At 39.8% G+C, this 9591-nt stretch overlaps 1 protein-coding gene across 1 annotated transcript in view; it reads right to left on the bottom strand.

Annotated features, from left to right (window-relative positions):
• The window catches only part of LOC112175249 (disease resistance protein RUN1), a 48894-nt gene continuing 39303 nt past the window's right edge, over positions 1-9591 (bottom strand). Inside the window, exons 8-12 of the mRNA XM_024312947.2 lie at positions 833-840; positions 583-668; positions 362-421; positions 117-214; positions 1-17 (exon numbers count right to left, since the gene is read on the bottom strand). The gene's annotated coding sequence lies outside the window, so the exon portion shown is untranslated. The remainder of the gene's footprint in view (positions 18-116; positions 215-361; positions 422-582; positions 669-832; positions 841-9591) is intronic.

Here is a 9591-nt window from a genome sequence, read left to right as displayed (position 1 = left end):
ACAGATTCATCTCCCTCCTTGTCATTTATTAATGACAGCAATGACATTTTCAGTTAAAATAGTTGGTAAATACTAATTAGACCTTATATATTTGATAAAGCTGGTGCAAAACTAACTTGTTAATATCCCCAGCAACAGCACCCTGAAATTATGCAGGAAGTTTCAACTCCACCATCATAAAAGGCTTCAATATTACTGGTTTTGCAGTGTAGCACTATTCCAAAAAAAATCAGAAGTTACAACTAAATTACATAAGAGGCTAAGTACAAAACTCCTACTGAAATTTAACACGTATAACACTGTTGCAATTAACTATATGTTTACCGTTGTATAGCTTGTTCAATAATATTTAATGGTGTACCTTGTCCCAGGATAATGTTCAAACTTGGTAGGAGACCCTGCTATCAGTGATTCAACATATCTGCATTTGAAAAATAGAAAAAGTAAATTTTCAAACAGGGGAGAAGCAAATTAATCTGTTTCTCAAGTAGTTAAGTAGATGTGAAGAGTTGAGTAATGCATGCGATTACAAGCAGGTACAAACAATATCCATGTAAAGCATATTATCTGCACTTAACAAACCTGCCCGTTTGGCCTTGTCTTCCATGTTGACTGTGTTGAGTGGCAATTTATCTAATAGTAAAAATTCATGCAGGTCTTCAAGGCAACTGAGAGAAGGCGGAGAGACTAGAGAATGAGATAAAAAGAACACAGTGGCCATAATGCAAGTGACTAGGCAAATCAAACCTTGCAGACTCTTCAACTAAAAGTTATAGCTGTCCCTCTGCAGAAACTTGTAATGCTAATGCTAACTTATCAGTAATAGCCGGACCTGTCAGTCTAAAATAATGCCATTGAATGCAGAGGAAGTATTCTTCTCAGCATCACCCTATATTCTGACAAATCTCCACCAATGACATCAACATTTGAATAACAAGAATATGTTGTACATGAACATTTATAAGACGATTAGATCATAAAAATGCCTCGTAGAAATTAGCAAAAGAAGAAAACAGCCATAATGACAACCTTACAACCGCAGAAGGTATTGATGCCTGTTTCATTCTTCTGTTGTATCCAATGGTTAATATCCATCAAATAACTCGCGGGTATGGGTATTTACCCACCCATTTCTAAACGGATAAACCCATACCCACTCATTTACCCGTTTTCAATATTGACAAGGTTTTTTTTATTTTTTAAATTTAAGGCCTTTAGCCTATTAAAGGCTGGGATTTTTTTTTTTTTTTAAATACTCACTATTTAAGCGCCTCCATTCCCCATCTGGAGATATTTTCAAATAGTCAATTAAGTATTTCAAATAATTGAGACAATGTTTAAGAAAGAAATTGTTGGTTTAGTCACGAGGAAACAATACGTTTAAAACAAATATTTATTTCTGTAAAACAATTTTCACAACTTGGCGATTAAATGTAAAATAATAAAATTTGGTTCGTAAATGAACCATCCTCACAGATCGCCTTTTGAATCTTTTTTTCACAATTATACAATGATACAACGGTCGGATCCTCACAGATCACCCTTAAGATCATCTTTTCACAATTATACGATGATCCAACGGTCGGATCCTTACAGATTGCCTTTTGAATCCTCTTTTCACAATTATACGATGATCCGACGGTCAGATCCTCACATATCGCCTTTTGAATAGTCTTTTCACAATTATACGATGATCCAACAATCGGATTCTCACGGATCGCCCTTAGGATCATCCTCTTAAAATTATACGAAGATCCAACAGTCGGATCCCCATGGATCGCCTTTTAAATCATCTTTTCACAATTATACGATGATCCAACGGTCAGATCCTCATGGATCGCCCTTAGGATCATCCTCTCAAAATTATACGAAGATCCAAAGATCGGATCCTCATGTATCACCTTTTGAACCATCTTTTCACAATTATACGATGATCAAACTGTTAGATCCTCATCCGAGACCACACAAAGTCATTGGAACACCCCGTATAGGTTTCCTGTTTTTTTTTTTTTTTAGAATAAGAAAATTATAAAAATGTCCCATATGTTGGTTGAAAAATAATAGTTCTCAATTAAAAAAAAATTTGGGTGGGGTTTACAATTTTATATGGGTATTTGGGTAAAATTTGGGTACCCACGGGTATACCCATACCCCACCCATTTTTATACGGGTATTTTGTAATTACCCATACCCATAAACTATGGGTATTACCCGTTAACAAATACCCAAAAGGAAAAATTACCCGCGGGTACCCGTACCCGTGGGTTTTAATGCCATCCCTAGCTCCGCGATCAGAAAATAACAGTCAGGTGTGATTCTAGCTTGGTTTCTAAGCAAAGTAGAAATTTAGTTTCCTAGCTACTTCGTATGTTCTAGATTACTGGCCCTGTTGCATGCTTTAAAGTGCATGGGCCATGGCGGCTGTAAGGAGTGGGGGAGAGTTTTTTGAATTGTAGAGGAATAACAAGAACAAAAATGTTTTTAGAGTGTCTGAATACTTGACTTTTGAATTTTTGAAAAAATAATTTGATGTTCACATCCAAAATTAATTGGCAATGGATGAAATGACCCAAACCCTTACATGTGAGAGTTATATTTACACCCCCCCCCCCCCCCCCCCCCCCCCCCCCCCACGTGTGGTGATTTCTCAAGTCGTACACGTGAATAAGTTATATTGGGTGACGGTGAACATGTGTGGCCATCGCTGAAACCAAACACGTGGGTAACCTGCTATGATGCTATGATAAAGTAATCTGGGGTTCACATCCAAAACCAATTAGCAATGGATGGAGTGGCCCAAACCCTTATAAACACATAAGCAAAGTTATATTTTTCCAATGTGGGAGTTATAGTTATACACACTCTCAACAACACTTGGACTTATTTTTTCTTATACAAGTCGGACTTCAGTTCAATTTCTATCATGGAGCCATTAATCCATTAACCTGACCATGTGTAACGTACGTGCGGCACAAAATGAGTGCTAAAAGACTTATTTGCCCTATTGTAACCATGGTTTTTATTTTCATTTTTTATTTTATTTTTATCTAAACCATGGTTTAATATGAATAAAATAATTCAATTAAATGAATTGTATAGTTTTTTTTTTTTTTTTGATCAAATAAGAACTTCATTAATAATGAACTGCTTACAACGAGTTTTAGGCGACATCTCTTACCCAGAAATGGCCTCTAGACTTCACACTGGAACTCTATAAACTGACTCTAAACTTGCACTACAACTGTATGACAAAGACAAAAGGCGCAGGAGTAGTGAATCCTTGACATCTCACCTCTCGTCCAGCTAGTAAGAACTCTAAAACTAGACAACTCACTTGTGTCGACACTAAACTCACCAACCAGAATCCTCCTGACCAGTTTTTGATCGACCAAGCCAACACTCATTGTGACCTAAACTCAACCAAAATGATTGTCGGACTTTCTGACCTGGGACTAATGAAAACCCAACACCATCACCACCCTATTGTCGACACCATCCATCCACCACTGCTCCAAAACGCCATCGCCTCCGACCCGGTCCCAGATAGGAAGGACCCACTAGAAGGCCAAGGATGATTATCTAGCCAGACTGTTTCGCCACCGCTGCTAACCCAACTCCATAACAGGACCGATCCCCGAGACCTCGACAGAGAAGATCGTCTCTACCACACCTTTAGTAGTGTCTTATTACCAACAATAAAATAAAACCGAAACCGAAAACACTAGTAATAGCCAAGCCGGCCACCATGGCAAACCCGATCCACCATCCACCACTACCAGCGGCGCCCCATCCACCACGATCTCTACCTATCAACCAACCAAACAAATAGCAGCCCAATACCTGAATCCAGGGCCAAGACCAAGCCCAGACCCCATACGGACAGCTCCAGCCCATTAGCAAAAACTTGTTGTGCCCTTTCGTCCCTATCATCGTTCCACCACGACCGCTGCACTTCCACAGGCGTACGACCGCCCTACCAATCCGAGTAACCCTAAGCCGATCTCTCCAGCCCATGATCGGTCTGACCACCAGCACCATCGCCCCGTCGTTGACTCGACCACTGCTCGCCATGCCGGTTAGTGCTAGCGCCGAACCTGCCTGCCTACCCCTGCTCCACAATTGTCAACGATCCCTCAAATGCATCCATTGAAGCAGACTTCTAGGAAGCCAACCAGCCCAGAAAGAAAATCTACCCGTCCGGCCACACTCGCCGCACACCGACGAGGCCAGAGGCCAGCGTCGGCGTAAGGGAGCCGCCGAACGAGAATAGTCGAAGGTTAGGGGAGGCTAGGTTTTGCTCTGCGTTTTCAGGTATAGAGAGTTGGTGCCATGTGAAATTAACTTGCTAACATAACAATGAATGAATTGTATAGTTAAGAGAGAGAAATAAAGCAAAAAAAAATTTTTTTAAAATCTTTTTCTCTTCATTCATCATCCTTTTCCTTGAAACAGATCAAATCCAAAACCAGTTACCCATCATGGCAGCTGTAAAGAGTGGTGGGGTGGTGGAACTAATGCTATCGGAGACTTTCTGTTTTACTTTTATATCTTTTCCCAATACAAACTAACATGCAATTAATGATCAATGCTCAACCTCAACTAAAAGTCTAAAAGGGCAGGGCAAGGAAACCCATAAATTACTAAGCTTGAGTTCCTTTTTGCTCCTAGACTAAAAATGCTTGAATAGCCATCCAAAAAAAAAAAATGGAGTTGAATCAATTAAAAAAGTGACAGTTTTGAGTTGTTTTTTATTTCTGTTACAAGAATCGTCTTGCATTTCATTTGCTATTGTTTACGTTTCAGTAATCAACATTATAGTCATTGACAAAGTGGTGCTAGCTCAATGGTTAGAGCGCCCACTATCTAGAATCCAGGTCCTGGGTTTGAGTCACCATGGGGATAGGAGTGAAATTCTTTGATCATCTTTCCTAGAAAAAAAAAATCTGCATTACTGTCACCGAAAGAATAATTCAAGGATATGAACCGGCAACTTAGGTTGTTGCAAGGCGGACTTGGTAGATTGCATGCAGTACACCCAACTAGACAGCAACTATAGTGACAAATAGTCTCTACATGCATCTATTGATCACCTTGAAGAGGATGAAATCTTTCTTCCCACAAAGATCTACGGTTTCATCTTCCCACAAACGGTTTCATGGGCTCATGGCAAAGGGAAAGTGACTGACATTCACCTCGTTTTCATGAGCATGCCAATAGAGGTTTGAGTGGCTAGAAAAAAAAACTAATATCAAATCAAGTAGGTAGACATATTCTTACAGCTGAAATTAGCATGTATAGTGACTTCTTTTTTTTTTTTTTATAACAAGCACCAATATTGACTTATTAACTATACACTGCATAAAGTTTCATTTTTTACCTATACAATGGAGTAGCCGGTTGTGTACACTTTGCTAGTTGGTGCTTGTTATTAGACTACATAGATTTAGTGGAGACTCTTTGTATTATTTCAAGTTGTTCCCTTGATACTTACTGTAATCTGGGGTTCAGGCTCTATGTCCCCGCCCTTCCCCCCCAATGTATTGTATAATTTCATTAATCAAGGCTTGAGAGTAGCCGCACCAGTCACCTTTCAAAAAAATAAAGGAAAACAACATACTACGAGGTATTCATATATTTTCTAACGATATATATTAAATCTTTAACCATCACACACTCCAAGTCTTCACAGAGGCTCAAATATTTCCCAAGAGCAAGCACACATCAAAACTTTTGACAGGAAGAGAAGCTGGGTATATGGCATTACCAGTTTTCTGTCTAAGGCACCACGGAAGGAACATTGTCTGAAACCCATGCAATTACATGAAGGAAAGAGAGAGGCGGTAATGACAGATTCATCTCCCTCCTTATCATTTATTAATGACAGCAATGCTATTTTTAGTTAAAATAGTTGGTAATTACTAATTATGTTGAAGGAAAATCAGTTTTGCGTGCCTAATCAAACTAGAAGTAGCAATAGGAGAGAATGTTCTAGAATTCCTAGTTCTATTCGGATTAGATTTCCTTGTAACAATAGAACATGTACTTTGTAATCCCTATATATAGGGCTCCTATTCTCAAATAATGAAATACAATTCTCCCATCAATATCTCTCAAATTCTCTCTTTCTTAAACACGTTATCAGCATGAGCCCTAACCACAAAAACCAAAAGCCAAAAACCAAAAAAAATCTTCTCACCAAATTCTGCCGCACCTAGCCCAAGCTAACCTAGCTGATGCTGCCTTGCGCACTGTCCCTGCAGCCACATGCCCTGCGTCACTACTTACTAACCCTGCAGCCCAGCGTTCTAGCCATCCGCCACGACCAGGATTGCAAACCGCCTGCAATCATAGCTTAGGATCGAACAGCCACTGCAATCCTAGCACGTCTACAATCCTTTCAAGGCTTCAAGCTCCATATTTAACCAAGTAAGTATTTACATTAAAGTTTCCGCTTTTGAAATTTAATTTCCTCCTTCTTTTTCTTTGGGGACTTGTAACCTCCCTTCTTCTACATCCCACATTTCTTATAACATGGGTTCGATTATTGAAAAGCGGAATCGTGGGGATTCACACAATTAACGAACTAAGAGCGTTAGTAAGACTTCGGACTAAGAGCGTCCGCAAGCATCGATTGATGACCGTATAAACATCATTGTTTAGGTCTAATCCAATCATTCTTGGAAATCGATTTCTTGGTAGCATAGCTCAGAAATCATATTATTATTTAGTTGTCGTGGAAGTTTTTAACTCTGAAACTAATATATTTCTTCTTCTTATTTCAGGATGTCGAAGCCGAAGCTTGACTTTCCTATACTTGACTCAACTGGCTCAGAATATCATAGTGGGTCACGGATGTTGAGAACCACCTCACTTCAAAATGGATCATTCCTGTAATTCATGCACCAAACCCTGATCTCCTATTCGAGAATACGGCTACGAATAATGCCACCGCCCTTATCTTGATGAGGCGTCACATGGATAAATCACTCCAATTGGAGTACATGGCAATCAAGGATGCTATAGAATTATGGGTTGCACTAGAAGAGCGTTTTGGTAATGTCAAGGACACCCTCCTCCCCGACTTGAAAATTCAATGGAACAATCTACGGTTCGCCAATTTCAAGTCTGTAGCTGAATATAATTAAGAAGTTCTACTCCTCAAAACTATGTTGGGGTTATGTGGACAACTCGTCACAGAGCAAGAGCTAATTGAGAAAACTCTCTCCACCTTCCCTGTCTCAGCAATTTTTCTATCAAAGCAATATCGAACCGAATACAATACTGGACGGATCACGAGGTTTCATAAGCTAATTAATGTTATGTCTGTAGCTGAAAAACATGATAATATCCTCGTGAAGAATTATAATTCAAGGCCTGTCGGAACTAAGAGCGTTCATGAGGCAAATTATAATAATGCACCCAAAAGAAGGCGCAAGGAGCGAGCTGAACCCTAAAAATAAGGGACACAACCGACGTATTGGTCCATATAACCGCCCTACAAAGGAAGAAAACCACCAAAATGGAGCGGGAGCACGTGGCAACAAGGGCCAACGTGGGAGAGGAGGACACAAGGCCGCCGGCTATAGGGGTTGCACCATTGTCCAACAAGGACGTCAATCTTGTCCTTATGCAAAAGATACATCTCAATTCAAGGGAGGAAATCGTAATGATGCATGCCATAGATGTGGATCTATTGAACATTGGTTCAAGAAATGCAATGCAAGCAAGCAATTAGTTGCGCATTACAAGGCATATAGAGACTTTAGAGAGCATGAAGCCTATCTTGCCGAAGAAGAAGAAGATGGTGATGATGCCAACGTCAATCTCACCATAGCGGACTTCAAATTTGACAAAGAATTGCACAAGGATGCTGCAGATTTTGATTAGTGTAGTCCTTTATTTTTTCCAAGAATTATGTAATAGCGATATGCCTTAGTCAATAAATGACATTTTGTATTAACTCTTTCTCATGTGGCACATCTAATTAAGTATGATGTCTAAGAAAGTAATTGAGATTAGTGGTATTTAAGAGAGCCTCGCTCCACCGACATCTCTCTACTTCCCTGGTCATATTTGATTGGAGTTACCAAACGGATAGGGTGACTACGATTTGTCTAAATTTGATTTTTATTTTGGATTAGACTTTGGAAACTTTGATGTAATCATTGGTTATTATTAATAAAGTATCGATTTATTTTATTCAATGTTTTGGACATATTTTAATTTCAAACTTTATTATTTTTCAGTATGTTTCCCAGAGAGCTAGAATGCCTCCTCGATAGTGAAACTACACATAACATCCTTCGAAATAGGCAACTATTTTTATGGATGACGCCCTCTCGATCTTCCGTGACTACGATGGCTGGATCATCTCAATTGATTCATGGTAGAGGACCAGCACAACTTATGTTGCCAAATGGCTCAATTTTAAATGTCACCGAAGCTCTTTATACTCCTAGGGCAGGAAGAACCCTATTGAGCTTCAAAGATATAAGAGCCAATGGTTTTCATGTGGAAACACATTGTGAGAATGGACAAGAGTTCATTTGCATCACCTCTAATGACTACGGACATAACAGAGTCTTAGAGAAACTTATGTGTAGATCTAGTGGGTTGTATGCAACCACTATTCGAATAATTGAATCCAATCATGTTATGAGAGATGACTTATGGGATTCAGACACATATAGGCTTTGGCATGACCGTTTGGGACACCCAGGTGGTGATATGATGATCCGTATATTAAAGATTTCGCATGGACATCCATTTTTAGAACAAAAAGAAGTAAAGATCGGATTTTGGACCCCGAAAAAGCCCCTGCGCCTCACGGTGCCGTTCACCCCCAAAACCGGCCATCCTTGGTCGGCGCTGCCTTCCCTCTGCGGCCTCAGGGTGGCATTGACGCCACCAATGCTCTTTCGACTCCAAACTTTACTTTTAAAGTCAATTGAGACTTCGTGGCTCAACCAAAATCCTCATTGGTTGTTTCTAAAGCCCATCACTCATTCTGCAAAGCCTGCTTTTTAGCAAAATTAGGATCGAGACCATCCTATGCAAAGGACACTAAAGAAAATATACCATTCTTGCAAAGAATATAAGGTGATATTTGTGGACCTATTCAACCACCATGCGGACCATTTAGATATTTTATGGTGTTGGTAGATGCATCGACACGCTGGTCACATGTCATGCTATTGTCCACAAGGAACACTGCATTTGCTAAACTCCTAGCCCAAATTATTAAGTTAAGGACTCACCACCCTGATCATCCTCTTAAGTCTATAAGATTAGACAACGCTGGGGAGTTTACATCAAAAACTTTTAATGATTATTGCATGTCCATTGGGATTGAAGTTGAACATCCAGTTCCTCATGTTCACACCCAAAATGGTCTCGCAGAAGCCGCCATTAAACGACTACAAATGGTCGCTAGGGCATTGGTAATGCGCACCAATCTCCCTATTTCTGCTTGGGGCTATGCAATATTACATGCAGCTGTGCTTATTCATCTGTGGCCCGCTGCCACTCAACCCTTTTCTGCCTCCTAGATGGTAACTGGGTATGAGCCTGATGTCTCACACTTACGCATAT

Source organism: Rosa chinensis, chromosome 1, assembly GCF_002994745.2.
Source record: "Rosa chinensis cultivar Old Blush chromosome 1, RchiOBHm-V2, whole genome shotgun sequence".
Classification (NCBI taxonomy): Eukaryota; Viridiplantae; Streptophyta; class Magnoliopsida; order Rosales; family Rosaceae; genus Rosa; species Rosa chinensis.
Note: the sequence above shows the minus strand (reverse complement) of the source record. Positions and strands in the feature narration are given on the sequence as shown.